Source organism: Stenella coeruleoalba, assembly GCF_951394435.1.
Source record: "Stenella coeruleoalba genome assembly, chromosome: X".
Taxonomy (NCBI): Eukaryota; Metazoa; Chordata; class Mammalia; order Artiodactyla; family Delphinidae; genus Stenella; species Stenella coeruleoalba.
This window is the reverse complement of record NC_137152.1, coordinates 21,095,017-21,113,869: the sequence shown is the minus strand read 5'-3', so window position 1 is coordinate 21,113,869 and position 18,853 is coordinate 21,095,017. Positions and strand designations below refer to the sequence as shown.

The following is an 18,853-nucleotide window of genomic DNA, read 5'->3' as shown; positions in this document are numbered from 1 at the left end:
GATCTGGGGACCATACTTCAGGAATATTTGGTCTGGAATATATGTAAGATTTTTAGATTTCCAAACTAAGATTCTTCATTGATCATCTGGAATCACTTAGAATCCTTTGTATTCAAGAAAAGATTATAAATATGCAAACATAACTATCTTTAAAAGGCTCTGTTTCCACCTGGTTTGTTAATTGACCTTTGGACTTAGATCTTCACTGTCCAATATGGTAAACACTAGGTACATGTGGCTATTTAATTAATTAAAGCTAAATAAATTTAAAAGTTCAGTTCTTCAGTCACACTAGCCACATTCAAGTGTTCAATAGCCACATGTGGCTAGTGGCTTCTAGAGTAGACAGAGAAGAACATTTCCTTCATCTTTGGAAGTTGTATTGGATAGTTAATAGAGTCTTCCTTAACTTTTTAAAAATTTTTTATTAAAAAAATTTTTTTGACTGCGTTGGGTCTTCGTTGCTGCTCGTGAGCTTTCTCTAGTTGTGGCAGGTGGGAGCTACTCTTCGTTGCAGTGCATGGGCTTCTCATTGCGGTGGCTTCTCTTGTTGCACAGCGCGGGCTCTAGGCACACGGGCTTCAGTAGTTGCAGCACACGGGCTCAGTAGTTGTGGTATGCGGGCCCTAGAGTGTGTAGACTTCAGTACTTCCAGCGCATGGGCTCAGTAGTTGTGGCACGTGGGCTCTAGGGCACGCTGGCTTCAGTAGTTGTGGTGCACAGGCTTAGTTGCTCTGCAGCATGTGGGATCTTTCTGGACCAGGGATCGAACCCGTTTCCCCTGCATTGGCATGCGGATTCTTAACCACTGCGCCACCAGGGAAGTCCCTTCCTTAACTTTTTCAAGTTAACATAACATAACATAAACAGAGCAGGCAGATCAGTGATGTAATTTCAGGCATTTGGTCTTCCTCAACATCCCCCTCCAGCTAAGATCATCTGTGCGTGCATACATGCACACTTACGAACACAATTTTCTCACTCAATATCTAATATCTACAAGCTAACCTTCAAGTCTGGGATCCAGTTTAAAGACATACACACTGGGAAAGATTGTCCTTTACATGTTTTAATCATTTAAAATTCTGTAGGTTTTAAGAGCTTCCTGAAGTTCTAATTTGAGGGCACAGATAATAGAGAAAATTAAAAGTAAAATTAAAATAGTAAAACATATTTTGATCCTGGAATGTTGGAACAGAGGAATGTACCATTCAGGAACATGTAAAATATTCAATTTTACTTCATTTTCTTCTAAATTGTCCTGCGTATTATATTGAATCCTCTCTATAGTGCCAATTTGGCTATGAAGAATAGAGAACAGGGGGCTGTGGCTTTCTATACGGAATGCTGTATGTCTATGTCCCCATTCTACTCACTTTTCTGTGACATTGTATGACATCATTGGATCTCAGTGCCTTGTTTATAAACGGAACCAACATGATTGTTGTAAAGAGGACATGAAGAAAGTATGTTTGAATGTACTTTGTATACTGTCAAAGCTTATGCAAATTCTGTCTATGGCATTTCTCTCATGCTAAAAGTTGATATTCTGGTTGTGAAAGAAAGCTGATAAACAGCCTCACGAGACAGTATGGCACTACAATCCCAGAAATTCTCATCTTCATCTCTGTGAAACAGGGCTGCCAACTCAATGCACTTTGCAGCACTGTGCAAAGATAAACAACAAAATATTTCAGCCTTTTAAAGCTTCACACATTCAACTTAGAAGTATAAGATGGATGTGATAAGTAGGATGCTAAGGTGTCTCTCAATGTTCTTCACCCACTCCTATGAGATCCTCTGCCCTTGAGTGTTTGTGGGACCTGTGAATATAATGAGATATTACTACCATGATTATGTTAAATTTCATGGCAAAAGGAATTTTGCAGATGTCATTAAGATCTTAAATTAGTTGATGTTAAAATAAGGAAACCATCCTGGGTGGTTCAGACCTAATCAGATGAGCCCTTAAAAGGTCCTGAACTCTTCCTAATGCAAGAGATTGGAAGTGTAAAGGATTCAATGAGAGGGAAGGTCTCTGTTACTGACATTGAAGATGAAGGGGGCTACATGGCAAAGAATGTGGGAGGCTTCTAGGAGCTGAGAGTAGCCAGAGATGATAGCCAATGAGGAAATGGGGACTTCATTCCTACAACCACAAGGAAGTAAATTCTGCTAACAACCTGAATGAACTTGGAAGAGAATCCCAAGCTCCAGATGAGAGTGCTGACATCTTGATCGCAGCCTTGTGAGATTATGAGCAGAGAATCCACTCATGCTAGCTCAACTTCTGACCTATAGAAACTGTGAGATAATAAATTGGTGTTTAAGCTGCTAGATTTATGGTGTTTTTGGTACAGAACAATAGAAAACTAACACAGTGCACTGGCACTTAGGAGGTTGCTTTTTAGTATCTATTATTTGAGAGAAAGAGACACTTTGACTGCAGCATTTCTGTACATAAAGTATTTGAAATCATAGCATGTTATTCATATTTAGTGTGGTTCAATTCCTCAGGAATCAGAGGACTTAAAGGGAGGAGAGTATGCAGTGAGTAGATGATTCCTAGGCTCTAATTCAGTAGGTCTGCATGTGTGGCCTGCAGTTAAGACTACTAGGGAACATCTGTCAATGGTTACTGAGAAAAAGTTAATTAAAATCAAGGCCACTTGGTCCGTACAATGAATTTTATGGGCGTGCCGTGTGAGAATCAGGTAAGGTCCTTTTAAAAACTGACTTAGAGAGAAAGGCACAATATATATATTTGTGATCACCAAAGTGTCAATAATATCCTAAGCCTTCTTACAGTTTTTCCATCTTCCATTCAAACTGGTAATAACATACAATATTCTAGAAGAAAGAGAGTAGAGAAAACCTTACCACAGAAGTGTCTGTGTTTTGAAACATCTGATACTCCTAAGTGATCATGATCCACCTTGTTCTCATCTTGGGCTGTACGGCCAACATTATTTTTATTGAGGACGATCAACTGCCTTACAATGTATCTTTGGTATGCAACTCAGTGATCTGCAAAGTCGAGAAACAAAAAGAGATCATAGTGAAGACTCTGCTTATTAACAGCCACCCTGCCTTAATATCAGAGCCACAACAATGATTGGAAAATTGAACATTTTTTATTCCTTCTCAGTTAATTACAAATTTCCTTCTGGCATTAATATTGGACTATCATATGTTTAAAATTATATCTCAACATCGATGAACCTATATTTTAAATAATTCCTTAATTTGATTCTATTACTGCTGGTTCATTGATCTTCTTTTGAGAATCAATTGGAGAGATCATTGATAAAGAGCACTTACAGTGGCTGAGAAGTAATTTGATCAGACCTACTACCGTAGTCAAGATGAGAAAGTTACCAGTTCTGCCTATGGAATGAATCAATATTGGTAGTGAAATCTAAGTATAGGGATTTATTCCTCTTGACAATTATCTCCTAGGCATACAGTTCTGTTCCTGAAGATTGTTCCATGGACCACCCACATCAGAATCACCTAGAAAGCTTGTTAAAATGTACATGCCTTGGCCTCACCTCTGGCCTATTCAGTTAGAGCCTTTGGTTTTACTGCCCAAGAGTCTGCATTTTAAAGAAGCTCCCTACAAGATTCTTAGGAACACCTAAGTCAAGAAACAGTGATAAATGGAGGCTAAGAAGTGGAGTTGTTTTGTTTCCTAGGTCTGGTAGAGTCCAGACCTCTTCAAACTTGGCATACCCTCTCTTCTGAGGTTCATGAGGCCTACCTTAATGGTCTCTGATCTCAACTATAATGACAAATCCTACCTCAATATTGAATGTCTTTGTACCCTCTGCCAACAACATATCTCAAGTAAGAGACTGTTTCTAACTTGTCTTTAGCTTTGCAAATATCTCCACTTTCCTCCATTTTTATTCAAAAGAGTAAATCACCTAGAATGCCTTTGAATATGATGCTACTATTTTATACCAGATGAGTTAAGATGGTAGGCACATTTGGAAGGGGTTGTGCCTCAGGACTCCACAGTCATATTTTGAACCTGAAAACCTGAGACTTTTCATGCTTCAAGAGACGTTATCTTAAAGCATGTCATAAGATCATGTGATGGGCCTGAAACTTCTGGGAATTTAAACAGGGATGATTAACTTTCGTGATCATGGATGAAAGAAACCCCTCAAAAAAGTCAGGAGGTGAACTTTCACCTATACTTTACATATATATTTTGGGTCTTGGAGATGGATAGACGTCAAATTGTACTGCTACTGTGTTACATTCGAACCGTATGTGTCTGTTTTGTCTTCTATAAAGTTCATGTGTATATGTCTCAATTTTATCATCTATAAAATTCACCTGCCTTTAGGATAGAGTTTTCAGATAAAATATAGGACGTGCAGTTGAATTTGAATTTCAGATAAACAACAAACAATTGATTCAGTATAAGTGTATCCCATGGAATACTTGGGACACATTTACATGAAAAATTGGTTTGTTGTGTATCTTAAATTCATATTTAACTGGGCATCCTACACTTTGCTAATTCGCACAACCTTAGTTTAGGGATTTAAATTGCATAAGTCTAAGGATTTTTGGAACAATTAAATGAGCTAGCACATGCAAAATGCAAAAATGAATGTTTGGTAAATATTTGACATTGCTGTGTACATTTTCCTACTTCTTATCCATACCTTCTGTTCCAGTTTGGGCACTTTGCATAGGTGGAAGCTCTGACAGGAAGAGATCTACTTGTCTTCAGATTTTTCCATCTGACTAAATAACAACGTTTATAGTTAAATCCGCTATTAGTTTTCATAGCTTAGCTATATGTAAATTCCTATATTCTACTTTGCAAAAATTAGGAGCACAGAAAAAATGAGCTAAACATTATTTTATCTAAGCCCTGGAACAGGTTAATATGTATATCTAATAACAATCAATGAAAAGTCCTTTTATTGATATGAAACATATAGGTTAGATATGAGGTATAGTATATAGGAAGTAATTTCCTTTGGGTATATCTTAAAAATTTCTGAAAAACATTGTGAAATTGCATCAGTAACTTTTTTGATAATGCAGAAATGTTTCAAGAAGCCAAATAGTAAGCCAATTTCTGTACCACTTCACTTCTTTATAAATGAAAATGGTGTTTCAGTCTAATTCTAGTTGTGATTTTCTTGCCATGAATTTTCATAAAGAGAGAAAACCAATATGTATATACGTTAATTTTTAAACTTCATATTATATACTTATATAAGTAAATCCAGATATACTTAATAAAATAAAAATGGGAGTCTTGTTTATTATCATTTACATCAAGTTGGTGATTTGATTTTGAGTTGGGTGCTCTTCAGCAGATCAGATTAATTGGAACTTCTCAGTACAGTTCAGCAAATACTGCTAAGTGATTTTCAACTGTTCGCAGCTGATGACTAGGAGGACAATAATTTGGGGGGCCTTTTTAGATCAAATACCACAATATTTTAGATTGAACATACCTAATGTTAAATAGCTGAGTACACTTTGCTTTGGCAGACAGCACAAAGGAAAAAGACACAATCTGCCTTTGGTAATTTTAACTCATCGAGGAGATAAGTTTGTATCTATTTCACTTTCTGTAGTTTCAAGAGTGTTCTTTAATTCAAGGTCCAAATTGGTTCTCCAAATATCAAGAGGTTTTTAATTAATAAGTGTGTAAAATTTTGGTAGAAATGTTGTATTGTTTATCACTAGACTGTGTGGTCCTCAATTTCTTCCCTATTCCAAAGTTTAGGGATCTTTGTGTGAGGGACAGGAGAATTAATGTGCAACAGGAAGCCTAGCCTGCTAAAGGAGAAACGGTTTGCTCAACGATTAACCACTTCAAATCGCAGTGTGGGTAGTTGCAATTAATTCGGGATCTCCCTTCTTTCCAGCAGAAAAGACTGTGTCTTCTAGTAGCAGCATTGTTCCTATCGTGTCATCCCTTGGCAATTCTATACCTGAGGAGTAAGAATGACTTAGGTATGTCAGAGGAATCACCTTGAAAGAGAACACAAAGTAATAAAAACAAACATTTATTGAGTGCTTCAATTTGCCATGCACTTTTCTAAGTTCGTACTCTACATATGTTACTGTTTATATTCTCAACAAATCTGAGGTGGATAGGATTATCCTCATTTAAAAGATGAGGTGATTGGGACACAAAAAACTTAAGTATCCTAACTAGTGTCACACAAGAATGAACTGGTGGAGTTACGATTTGAACCCAGGCGGTCTGATTCCAGAGCCACTGCTCTTATGATTTATATCATAATTGTGGGGAGATGGTTAGTCCTTCTTCATAATTCAGATTTCTCCTATCAAGAAACTATTACTATTGAGTGGAGTTCAAGATAAATCTTGGAGCAAAACATTTAGCCTAAATTATTTTCTTCCTTATTGTCTGCCACATGTCTGTAATTTCTTAGCACATTCAATCATTCAACATATGTTTATTGAACATCCACTACATTTGGGGATTATTTGAGACTTCAAGGTTAAGAATGCAAATAAATTACAGTTTGGCATTAGAAGAAGTTAACTACTTAAAGTGCAAGGTCCGGGAGGTATTAGAAGCACCATGTATAATATGTGCTGGGGAACAGAAAAAAATAAGGTCTTGGATTCTGCCTGGGCCCTTAGGAAAGGCTTCCTTCAGATTTTCTCTCTAAAATTATATGGTTTTAAGATCAGCATTAACTTAAGATCTTGATTGCTAACATCAAGGATCTACAGCAATCATACTCTGCCTTTATACCAAGACGTCAATAATGAGCTAAATAAAACATTCTGTATTATAAAATATTATCTATTTATATAATTTTGGAACTTGCCTTACCAGTTCTCGTTCATAGATCCTACTAAGCAAACACATAACTATATATCCATGCTATTTAGTAGCGGCCATAATCTTCATCCAGGGTATGATGTCATCTTGATATCCCTCAGTGTTCTGCCTATATTATATCAACTTGACTCTGTATCTTAAAAAATGTAGCTGTGATCATTTGCTAATTTTCAGGGAAAGGGCCTTTTAACACTGACTAAGGGAAAGAGAAAATCAAATTCCCCTTTCTGTTCTTTTTATCCCTATACACTTTTTGGTGGTTAAGTTATGGATGGAGTATTATAGCATAGAATAAACACATTAAATGTACAGACTAGTGAACATACCTCCCCTCACATCCGTAACATGTGCCTGTACGCACACAAATACACACACACACAGGAAAATACAGACTCAGTAAATGGCCATTTATATCACATTTCATATAGAGCAGAGAAATACTCATATTTGTTTTTTTCCTTTCTAGTTTGCTTTTCTAAACAATTCAGGATATATAACAATGATATGACACAGATATATTACTCTGTGGAGATATGCGCATTCACGACATTGGCAAGTGGTTTGAGATTGATGACATAGAACTGCTCTAGCAGATGATCTGGCATTGTATGCTCTTCTCCTCTAATGAAAGAAGGAGCTACACATGGATCATAATTATCAAGAACTATCTGTTACTGTCAGTGACAAAAGGAAATCACATTGTTTCACTGTGTGTGTATTAGATATTACTGCTGAAGATTAAATAAATGTAATGTATTATAGATACAGAAGGAATACATTAAAAATTAGCTGAGATATTTATAAGATGCCACAATAGGAAGCAAGGGTTCATGGCATTATCCAAGGTAATGATGATTTTGGCATTGAACACGACTTACATGTTTATGCAATGGTAAATGTTTTCCTGTTTCAGAAGTTACTTTTTATAGAAAAAGGCAACAAGAATGTAATCACTGGTATTAAGTGCATTAGGGGAAGTAACTAAGCAGATGAAATCTTTCTGAACATTCTCCAGCATTGTAAAAATGCACCTAATCATATGGCCATATCGCTGGTTACATGACCTCTTTAAAAAAAAAAAAATCTGAAGAGGAAGCACAAATATTTTAAAATATTTTTTAAAACAAATACTGTGTTTTTGGCAGGGAATATTATCTAAGTTGTATAGATTAGGATGACTTTGCTCTGTTTTAAAATCTAAGTTCAAAATTATTTAAAAGTGAAATGGAAATGATATACAGAAATACTATTTACATTACCAGATATAAATTTTCAAATATTCGTAGTAATGGACGGGAACCTGGAAAATACTGGTTGCAATTAAATTTGGATTTGGAATTGTAATCACCTATTCACACCCTCAGCATTCAGCTAACTAGTTTTTCTATTACATTTTAAAATTATCTTAGCTATACCTACACAAGTGTTAGAAGGCTTGAGTTTATAACTTAACAATTTACTAACTGAGGAGAAAGTAAGTGATCTTCTTTCACGTTAATCAGTTGTTACAATTGATGACACTGAGCAGAAAGAACAACCAGAAATCAAGAGCTCTGGAATTCTCAAAGCCTACTGCTTGGTTTCATTGCAGCAGCTGTTCCACTTTGGCTGTGTGAATTCAGCAGCAGGGTTTGGTCTCCCTAACCACTCCTGTGGTTGTATATTCATGCTATACTCTGAAGTCCACTTTCAGAGAACCTCCACTTGCTGGTTTTTGGTTTGTTTGTTTATTTACTTACTTACTAGTGTGGCAATTAAAAATATGTTTCTTGTAGGTCTAGACAATAAATTCATGCATACTTGGTAGCTAACTATAAAAAAGAGATGAGCCATCAATACATGTTCTGTAGAGGCATTCCAAAACAGGAGTGCCTGGTATATTTAACACAGGGCTTAAGGTATTATAATAATTTAAAGACATGCTATGTTTGGTATTTTACTATTATTATTTTACTTTATGGTATTTTTGTTTATTTCCCCTTTTTGTTATTTTTCTGGACTAAGTTGCTCTACATGCTTTTTTTTTCTCTGTCACTTAGAAGGCAAGACTCTTTAAAAATTTTCTGTTGGTGATAGGATGACTGAAATGTTTGGCCTTATCAAGTACTATCAAGGATGTGGAATTTTAGAACACTTACATTGCTAGTGATGATGTAAATTTGCACAGCTGTTTTGGGGAAAATACCTAAAATTACTTACTTAAGCTATGCAGCAACTTAAGCAGCTTATTTTATTCCTGGATATATACCCAACAGAAATAATTCTTCATGCATGTACAAGGCATGCATGACAGTGATCACAGAAGTTTTATTCATAATAGTTGAACGCGGAAAACAACCTAAATGTACATCAAAAGTTGAATCGGTAAACAAATTGTGATATATTTATGCAGTGGAACACTTTACAGCAATGAAAAAGAGCAAACTACCGATAGGAGCAACTAGATGGAGTAATTTCAAAGACATAATATTGACAGAAAGAAGTCAGACACAAAAGAGCATGCACTGTATGATTCCATTCATGTGAAGTTAAAAATACAATTTGTTGTGATAGAGATTAGAATAGTATTTATCATTGTAGGGGGACGCTACTGACTAGTCAGGTGGACAGGAGAAACTTCTTGGGATGTTGAAGATGTTCTCTAACTTGATGTGGGTGGTGGTTACATACGTGAGTATATGTGAAAATCCAAAGAAATTAAGATTTATTTTTTCAATTTAAGTAATTCTTCAGTTAAGAAAAATATACTGTACCAGTATATTATATACCAGTTGTATATAAATGTCAACTACTTTTGAGTTAATATTTCTTTCTTTTCTTTTAACATCTTTATTGTACTATAATTGCTTTGCAATGCTGTGTTAGTTTCTGCTGTATAACAAAGTGCATCAGCTGTATGTATACATATATCCCCATATCATCTCCCTCCTACATCTCCCTCCCACTCTCCCGATCCCACCCCTCTAGGTGGTCACAAAGAACAAATCTGATCTCCCTGTGCTTTGCAGCTGCTTCTCACTAGCTATCTATTTTATATTTGGTACTGTATATATATCAATGCCACTCTCTCACTTCGTCCCAGCTTACCCTTCCCCCTCCCCAAGTCCTCAAGTCCATTCCTTATATCTGTGTCTTTATTCATGTCCTGCCACTAGGTTTTTCAGAACGATTTTTTCTTGCTGTTAGATTCCATATATATGTGTTAGCATACGGTATTTGTTTTTCTCTTTCTGACTTACTTCACTCTGTATGACAGACTCTAGGTCCATCCACCTCACTACAAATAACTCAATTTTGTTTCTTTTTATGGCTGAGTAATATTACATTGTATATATGTGCCACATCTTCTTTTATCCATTCACCTGTCGATGGGCATTTAGGTAGTTTCCACATCCTGACTATTGTAAATAGAGCTGCAATGAACATTGTGGTTCATGACTCTTTTTGAATTATGGTTTTCTCAGGGTATATGCCAAGTAGTGGGATTCCTGGGTCATGTGGTAGTTCTATTTTTAGTTTTTTAAGAAACCTCCATACTGTTCTCCATAGTGGCTGTATCAATTTACATTCCCACCAACAGCGCAAGAGGGTTCCCTTTTCTCCACACCCTCTCCAGCATTTATTGTTTGTAGATTTTTTGATGAGGGCCATTCTGACCAGTGTGAAGTGATACCTCATTGTAGTTCTGATTTGCATTTCTCTAATGATTAGTGAGGTTGAGCATTCTTTCATGTGTTTGTTGGCTGTCTGTATATCTTCTTTGGAGAAATGTCTATTTAGGTCTTCTGCCCATTTTTGGATTGGGTTCTTTGTTTCTTTGATATTGAGCTGCATGAGCTGCTTGTATATTTTGGAGATTAATCCTTTGTCAGTTGCTTCATTTGCAAATATTTTCTCCCATTCTGAGGGTTGTCTTTTGGTCTTGCTTATGGTTTCCTTTGCTGTGCAAAAGCTTTTAAGTTTCATTAGGTCCCATTTGTTTATTTCTGTTTTTATTTCCATTTCTCTAGGAGGAGGGTCAAAAAGGATCTTGCTGTGATTTGTGTCATAGAGTGTTCTGCCTATGTTTTCCTCTAGAGTTTTATACTATCTGGACTTACATTTAGGTCTTTAATCTATTTTGAGTTTATTTTTGTGTATGGTGTTAGGGAGTGTTCTAATTTCATTCTTTTACATGTAGCTGTCCAGTTTTCACAGCACCAATTATTGAAGAGGCTGTCTTTTCTCCACTGTATATTCTTGACTCCTTTATCAAAGATAAGGTGACCATATGTGCATGGGTTTATCTCTGGGCTTTGCATCCTGTTCCATTGATCTATATTTCTGTTTTTGTGCCAGTACCACGCTGTCTTGATTACTGTAGCATAGTAATATAGTCTGAAGTCAGGGAGCTTGATTCCTTCAGCTCCGTTTTTCTTTCTCAAGATTGCTTTGGCTATTCGGAGTCTTTTGTGTTTCCAAACAAATTGTGAAGTTTTTTGTTCTAGTTCTGTGAAAAATGCCATTGGTAGTTTGATAGGGATTGCATTGAATCTGTAGATTGCTTTGGGTAGTATACTCATTTTCAAGGTATTTTATTCTTTTTGCTGCAATGGTAAATGGGAGTGTTTCCTTAATTTCTCCTGCAGATTTTTCATCATTAGTGTATCGGAATGCAAGAGATTTCTCTGCATTAATTTTGTATCCTGCTACTTTACCAGATTCACTGATTAGCTCTAGTAGTTTTCTGGTAGCATCTTTGGGATTCTCTATGTATAGTATCATGTCATCTGCAGTGACAGTTTTACTCCTTTCTGGCTTGTAGAGTTTCTGCTGAAAAATCAGCTGTTAACTTTATGGGAGTTCCCTTGTATGTTATTTGTCGTTTTTCCCTTGCTGCTTTCAATAATTTTTCTTTGTCTTTAATTTTTGCCAATTTGATTACTATGTGTCTCAGCATGTTTCTCCTTGGGTTTATCCTGTATGGGACTCTCTGTGCTTCCTGGACTTCGGTGGCTATTTCCTTTCCCATGTTAGGGAAGTTTTCGACTATAATCTCTTCAAATATTTTCTCGGGTCCTTTCTCTGTCTCTTCTCCTTCTGGGACCCCTATAATGCGAATGTTGTTGTGTTTAATGTTGTCCCAGAGGTCTCTTAGGCTGTCTTCATTTCTCTTCATTCTTTTTTCTTTATTCTGTTCTGCAGCAGTGAATTCCACCTTTCTGTCTTCCAGGTCATTTATCCATTCTTCTGCCTCAGTTATTCTGCTATTGATTCCTTCTCGTGTAGTTTTCATTTCAGTTATTGTATTTTTCTTCTCTGTTTGTTTTTTAATTCTTCTAGGTGTTTGTTAAACATTTCTTGCATTCTTGATCTTTGCCTCCATTCTTTTTCTGAGGTCCTGGATCATCTTCACTATCATTATTCTGATTTCTTTTTCTGGAAGGTTGCCTATCTCCACTTCATTTACTTGTTTTTCTCAGGTTTTATCTTTTTCCTTCATCTGGTACATAGCCCTCTGCCTTTTCATCTTGTCTATCTTTCTGTGAATGTGATTTTTGTTCCACAGGCTGCAGGATTGTAGTTCTTCTTGCTTCTGCTGTCTGCCCTCTGGTGGATGAGGTTATCTAAGAGGCTTGTGTAAGTTTCCTGATGGGACGGACTGGTGGTGGTAGAGCTGACTGTTGCTCTGGTGGGCAGAGCTCAGTAACACTTTAATCCGCTTGACTGTTGATGGGTGGGGCTGGGTTCCCTCCCTGTTGGTTGTTTGGCCTGAGGCAACCCAACACTGGAGCCTACCTGGGCTCTTTGGTGGGGCTAATGACAGACTCTGGGAGGGCTCACTCCAAGGAGTACTTCCCAGAACTTCTGCTTCCAGTGTCCTCTTCCCCACGGTGAGCCACAGCCACTTCCTGCCTCTGCAGGAGACCCTCCAACACTAGCAGGTAGGTCTGGTTCAGTCTCCCCTGGGGTCACTGCTCCTTCCCCTGGGTCCGGATGCGCACACTACTTTGTGTGTGCCCTGCAAGAGTGGAGTCTCTGTTTCCCTCAGTCCTGTCAAAGTCCTGCAATCAAATCCCACTAGGCTTCAAAGTCTGATTCTCTAGGAATTCCTACTCCTGTTGCCGGACCCCCAGGTTGGGAAGCCTGATGTGGGGCTCAGAACCTTCACTCCAATGGGTGGACTTCTGTGGTATAAGTGTTCTCCAGTCTGTGAGTCACCCACCCAGCAGTTATGGGATTTGATTTTACTGTGATTGTGCGCCTCCTACCATCTCATTGTGGTTTCTCCTTTGTCTTTGCATGTGGGGTATCTTTTTTGGTGAGTTCCAGTGTCTTCCTGTCAATGATTGTCCAGCAGCTAGTTATGATTCTGGTGTTCTCACAAGAGGGAGTGAGAGCACGTCCTTCTACTCCTCAGGGAACATTTGTATCTCTACCTTCTCTGTGCTTGATGAGGACACTGCACCGTGATATGACTTGCTTGGGTTCTTGTCAAGTGCTGCCATCTTAATCAGGTAAGAAACATTATTTGAGGTGAATTTTCCTCACTATACCTTTGGATGATTTTCTGTTTTCTATTGCAGCCTATATCCTGGGCCTAACATTTATCTATTCTTAAGTGTTGCCTGATGGTCTAATATATTAAAAAAGGATACCAAATGGCACCTTCTCTATCTGCCTAATAGCCTTTTTCCTTCTGTTTTCCCTTTTTAGTTTCTACAGATCCATACTTTATAAGATGAGATGCAAATTGTTTCTTGGTCTCTTTCTAAGATTTATTATCATCTGCACCACATTTAGCAGAAATAACTTTCATGTTTCTGCCATGTGTATAACCCTCTCCAGTAACTCACAGAATTCTTGCTGTCAATAAAACAAAAAAAATAAGCTATTCAGACATAGCAAAGTTTTTCTGATCGTGAGAACGATAGTGACTTCCCCCAAGGGCTCTCATAAGGAAAACATTGTATTTTGTTCTTTAGTGTGTAACACATTTGATAACTTAATCATCAATAAACATGTGAACTAATTTTTAAATTTTGATTTGGATCATTCTGTCTTCTGACCATCATTTTTTATCCATCTAGATAACTTACACCAGTACTCTTAATTCAGCAATTATTTGTCTTTATGGAAGCCTCCCACCTGGAGATTATCCATTGTCCATTGCCTGTGGATGTCTATATTCCCCTCTTACCCAGGTAACATTCCTGATCCATCATTAAAGTCACTCCTTTGCAATTTCTTGCAATATTCTTGCTCCACTCTTTCTCCCGTATACATGGCTGGCTAAAAGCATCTATCCAAATACTTTGTGCCTTCAGCCAGGAAGCTGAAATCAACATAAAAAATGCACACAAATATATTGGATATATTTTATATTCATGATCACGCATTTAAAACATACACAATATTGCGAGACAAACTTTTTTCACTTTCTTAATTTGACTGATTTCCCATCCTTCGAATTATTTTTCGTAAGTTTTTCTCTCTCGTCAAAGAACCAACATTTTTCCATCTACTCCCTCTCTCTCAGCCGATATTCTAATCTCACTCATCTCTTATGAGATAGAAACAATAAATGAGAAAACTCCCTCAGTTTCCTTTGACCAAGTTTATCATTGTGACTTCTTTTGTATTCACATTGCCTGCCTTTCTTCCTTTGCAGTGTCCCTACTTCTAAGGCCAACCTCAACAATTGCTACTCTTGATCTCAACCTCCCTTATCTTATCAAGCATAATATTCTTGCAATCATACACTCTCTCTCTCTTGCTCTGTCTACTAGTCTATCTCTCTACTAGTGCATTTTCCAAAATACACAAAATGATACTTTGCCAATCACCTTAAAAACATTGCTGGGATATTAGTCAGGACAGGCTTAGCTCTGCTGAGGTAACAATTGAAACTATTTATTTCTGGCCAAACACAAGAAAGGTTTATATTTTCCTGATGTCAGAGTCCAAGATGGGTAGCTTGGCTCTTCTTGGAAGCTCTCCTTAATACTGGCCCAGCAACCCAGGTTGCTTGCATATTGTGGTTACTGTTTCTGGGACACATGTCTTTCAAGTTTGCCACTGAGGGCAAAAAAGAAGTGGAAGACTGCATGAGATGTTTTCAAAGCTCAGTGCTGAGAAATGGCATGCATCATTTCTATCAACACCCCATTTTCCAGATGCAGTTCCATAGTAGGAACCTAACTACGAGGAAGACTGAAAAATGTACTCTTCCTATGCTTAGGAAGAGGAAATGTTGTGAATACTAACATTTTCTCTGGCATAGTCACACTAATCCCACATGTCCCATCCAGCTATTGCTCTTATGTCTCTGTTCTTCTTAAGAACAAAATTTTTAAAAAGATCTCTATTACCTATTTAAACATCCTTAAATTCTTTTTTCTGTTCAACATACAGCAATCCATTTTCCATGCCCACTAAATCATGCTGCTATTATCAGTGATCTGAAAGGTGACATATCAAATGGTTGAACTTCTATTCTCTTAATACTACTCTCAACAACATTCCACACAGTTGGCCACTTCCCCCTTCCTGGTATTTCTTGATGTATATCATGTTTGGTGTCCATGAAACCATAGTGCTTGTCTTCTGCCTACTCTACTAACTTCCCCATCTCATTCTGCTTTGAGGTTGCTTCAACTCTTCCTCAAGTTTTTTTCGTAGGCTTTCTACTTTCTTCTCCAGAGGAGCACATCTGGTTTTGTGTTTTTAAATTCTTAGATGCCACTCTGTCCTAAATTTATACCTCCTGTCTCATCCTCATTTCTTTTTTTAAAAAATTGAAATACAGTTGATTTACAGTGTTGTGTTAGTTTCTGGTGTACAGCAAAGTAATTCAATTATATATGTATTCTTTTTCATATTCTTCTCCATTATGGTTTATTACAGGATATTGAATATAGTTCTGTAAGCTATACAATAAGACCTTGTTGTTTATCCGTTCTACATATAATAGTTTGCATCTGACCATACTCATTTCAATGTGGCTTTTCATATTCAATGGCATTTGGTTTCTTTCTTTTCTTTTTACTGCCTTTCCATGTAATCTATCAGTGAGTCTTACTGGTTTCTCCTCAAAGATGTATCTTAGGTGTGAACCTTCTTTCCATCTCCACTTTTCCTCATTAAGAGAAGCTTATATTTTTCTCTCATCTAGCCTAGTACAGTAGTTTTATAACTGGTTTTCTTGATTCCTTTCTGTTGGTTTGTAACTCTTGTCTTCATAAAATCTGTTCTCCAAAAAACAGCCAGAGATTTATTTAAAAAAAAATTATATCACTCTCTTGCTTAAAACCTTACAAAGGCTGATTATAATTATAATATAGGGTTGAACTCCTTACTATCACCTACACAGTCCTATAAAATATGTCTCTTACTTGCCACTTTGACATCATGGCCTACCACTTATTCACTCTACTCTAGCCACTCTAGTCTTCTTGGCACTCATTGAACATTGCTCACCTCAGGGACTTTGCAGTTGTTCTTGTTTTCACTAGGAACTCTCTTCCCCAGATCTTCCCATGGGTAGTAACCTCTTGTCATTTAGCTCTCATTTCTAACACTACCTTAGTGAGATCTTTCTTAATTACCCAATTAAAACTTTTGATTTCCCTCTCCTACTACGTTAGTTTTAGTTTTCCCCAAAAGCAAATCTTGAGACAAGGCCTTGAATGCAGGTAGTTTATTTAGAAGTTTATTCCAGGAATCACAAATGAAGGAATGGGGAAAGTGAGTCAGGGGAGTAAAGAAAAATGAGTAGGTTGCTGTAGTGAGAAAATGGAGCTAAATCCTTCTAGGATACCCTAAGAAACTGTGGAACACACTTTAGAATTATCCCATCAGAGAAGGACACTGTAGTATTTATATACTAACTCTCATCCCCCATTGGTTGAGATTGAGGTGAACCCTGCCCTTTGCACTGCTGAGTTGTGCCTAGTCAGGCATACTACTGTGGTGCCAGAGAAAGTCCTCAGGCAGAGAAGCAGAAATATGCATGTGCTTGAGGTTCCAGATGGTGTTCTACCATAGTTGCGGGTGAATTCAACGTAGGCCATGGAAATACATGGCAGGGCATTAATAGCATCTGTCACACACCTCTGTCCCCCAAACACACGTACACACTACCTATGCCTATGCTGCTTGTCAACTATTAATACATTTCTATATCTTCTCATTTATCATTGTCAAAGTTATCTTACATATTTGCCTTCTTATTTATGTTTGCTTTCCCCACAAAGAATGTGAATTTCATAAAAACAAGGTTCTTGTGTTTCTTATTCACTGTGACTTTCTGAGTGCCTTGGACAGTGATTGGAATGCACACAGCAAATATCTTTTAAATGAAGGAGAAAACAATATTCTCTGCAAATATTTCCTATAAGTACTGGGATCATTTTCTAGAACACTTTAAGGTTACCTTATCATTTTCTTATAAGTCTATGATTTTCCTTTTTTTCTAAAGGTGGGAACTGTGCTTTCTAAACCGTGACTGTCTTGCATTATTTACTACTGGAGATGTCAGCATATTTTGTGCAGTTGATGACATTTCTTCTAAAAAAAATGCCATCTTCCAGCCATATTAATCAGTAAGTGACAAGGCATACATAGAAAAATGTCTCTAAGCTCAAGTGACAAGAACATATAAGCATACACATCACCAACTGCATGCAGCTGTCCCAAGAAAGAACTAAGTGCTGTACATAAGAGAAAGTGGAAAGGAAACCAAAAGAAGAGAGAGAATGAATCATTAAAGTGATAGGAGTGGTACATCCTAAGTAGGTTCTAAAGATGCCACCAGAAAACTACCAGAGCTAATCAATGAATTTGGTAAAGTTGCAGGATACAAAATAAATGCACAGAAATCTCTTGCATTCCTACACACTAACAACGAAAGATCAAAAAGAGAAATTAAGGAAACAATCACATTCACCATTGCAACAAAAAGAATAAAATACCTAGGAATAAACCTACCTAAGGAGGTAAAAGACCTGTACTCAGAAAAGTATAAGACACTGATGAAAGAAATCAAAGATGACACAAACAGATGGAGAGATATACCATGTTCTTGGATTGGAAGAATCAATACTGTGAAAATGACTATACTACCCAAAGCAATCTACAGATTCAATGCAATCCCTATCAAATTACCAATGGCATTTTTACAGAACTACAACAAAAAATCTTAAAATTTGTATGGAGACACTAAAGACCCCAAATAGCCAAAGCAATCTTGAGGGGAAAAACCAGAGCTGGAGGAATCAGACTCCCTGACTTCAGGCTATACTACAAAGCTACAGCAATCAAGACAATATGGTATTGTTACAAAAACAGAAATATAGATCAATGGAGCATGATAGAAAGCCCAGAGATAAACCCATGCACCCATGGTCAACTAATCTATGACAAAGGAGGGAGGGATATACAATGGAGAAAAGACAGTCTCTTCAATAAGTTGTGCTGGGAAAACTGGACAGCTACATGCAAAAGAATGAAATTACAACACTCCCTAACACCATACACAAAAATAAACTCAAAATGGATTAAAGACCTAAATATAAGACCGGACACTATAAAACTCTTAGAGGAAAACATAGGAAGAACACTCTTTGACATAAATCACAGCAAGATCTTTATTAATCCACCTCCTAGAGTAATGGAAATAAAAACAAAAATAAACAAATGGGACCTAATGAAACTTAAAAGCTTTTGCAAAGCAAAGGAAAATATTTGCAAATGAATCAACGGAAAAAGGATTAATCTCCAAAATATATAAACAGCTCATGCAGCTCAATATTAAAAAAACAAACAACCCAATCCAAAAATGAGCAGAAGACATAGACATTTCTCCAAAGAAGACATACAGATGGCCAAAAGACACATGAAAAGCTGCTCAACATCACTAATTATTAGAGAAATGCAAATCAAAACTACAATGAGGTATCACCTCACACCGGTTAGAATGGGGATCATCAGAAAATCTACAAACAAATGCTGGAGAGG

The 18,853-nt window shown here is 37.0% G+C and overlaps 1 long non-coding RNA gene across 4 annotated transcripts in view; it reads right to left on the bottom strand.

Moving 5' to 3' along the window:
* LOC307180079 overlaps positions 1-18,853 on the bottom strand; it is a 104,582-nt gene that overhangs the window by 34,150 nt on the left and 51,579 nt on the right. For all 4 annotated transcript variants that reach the window (XR_013825674.1, XR_013825675.1, XR_013825676.1 and 1 more), the window contains one exon: positions 2,881-3,027. This is a non-coding gene — a long non-coding RNA (uncharacterized lncRNA). The remainder of the gene's footprint in view (positions 1-2,880; positions 3,028-18,853) is intronic.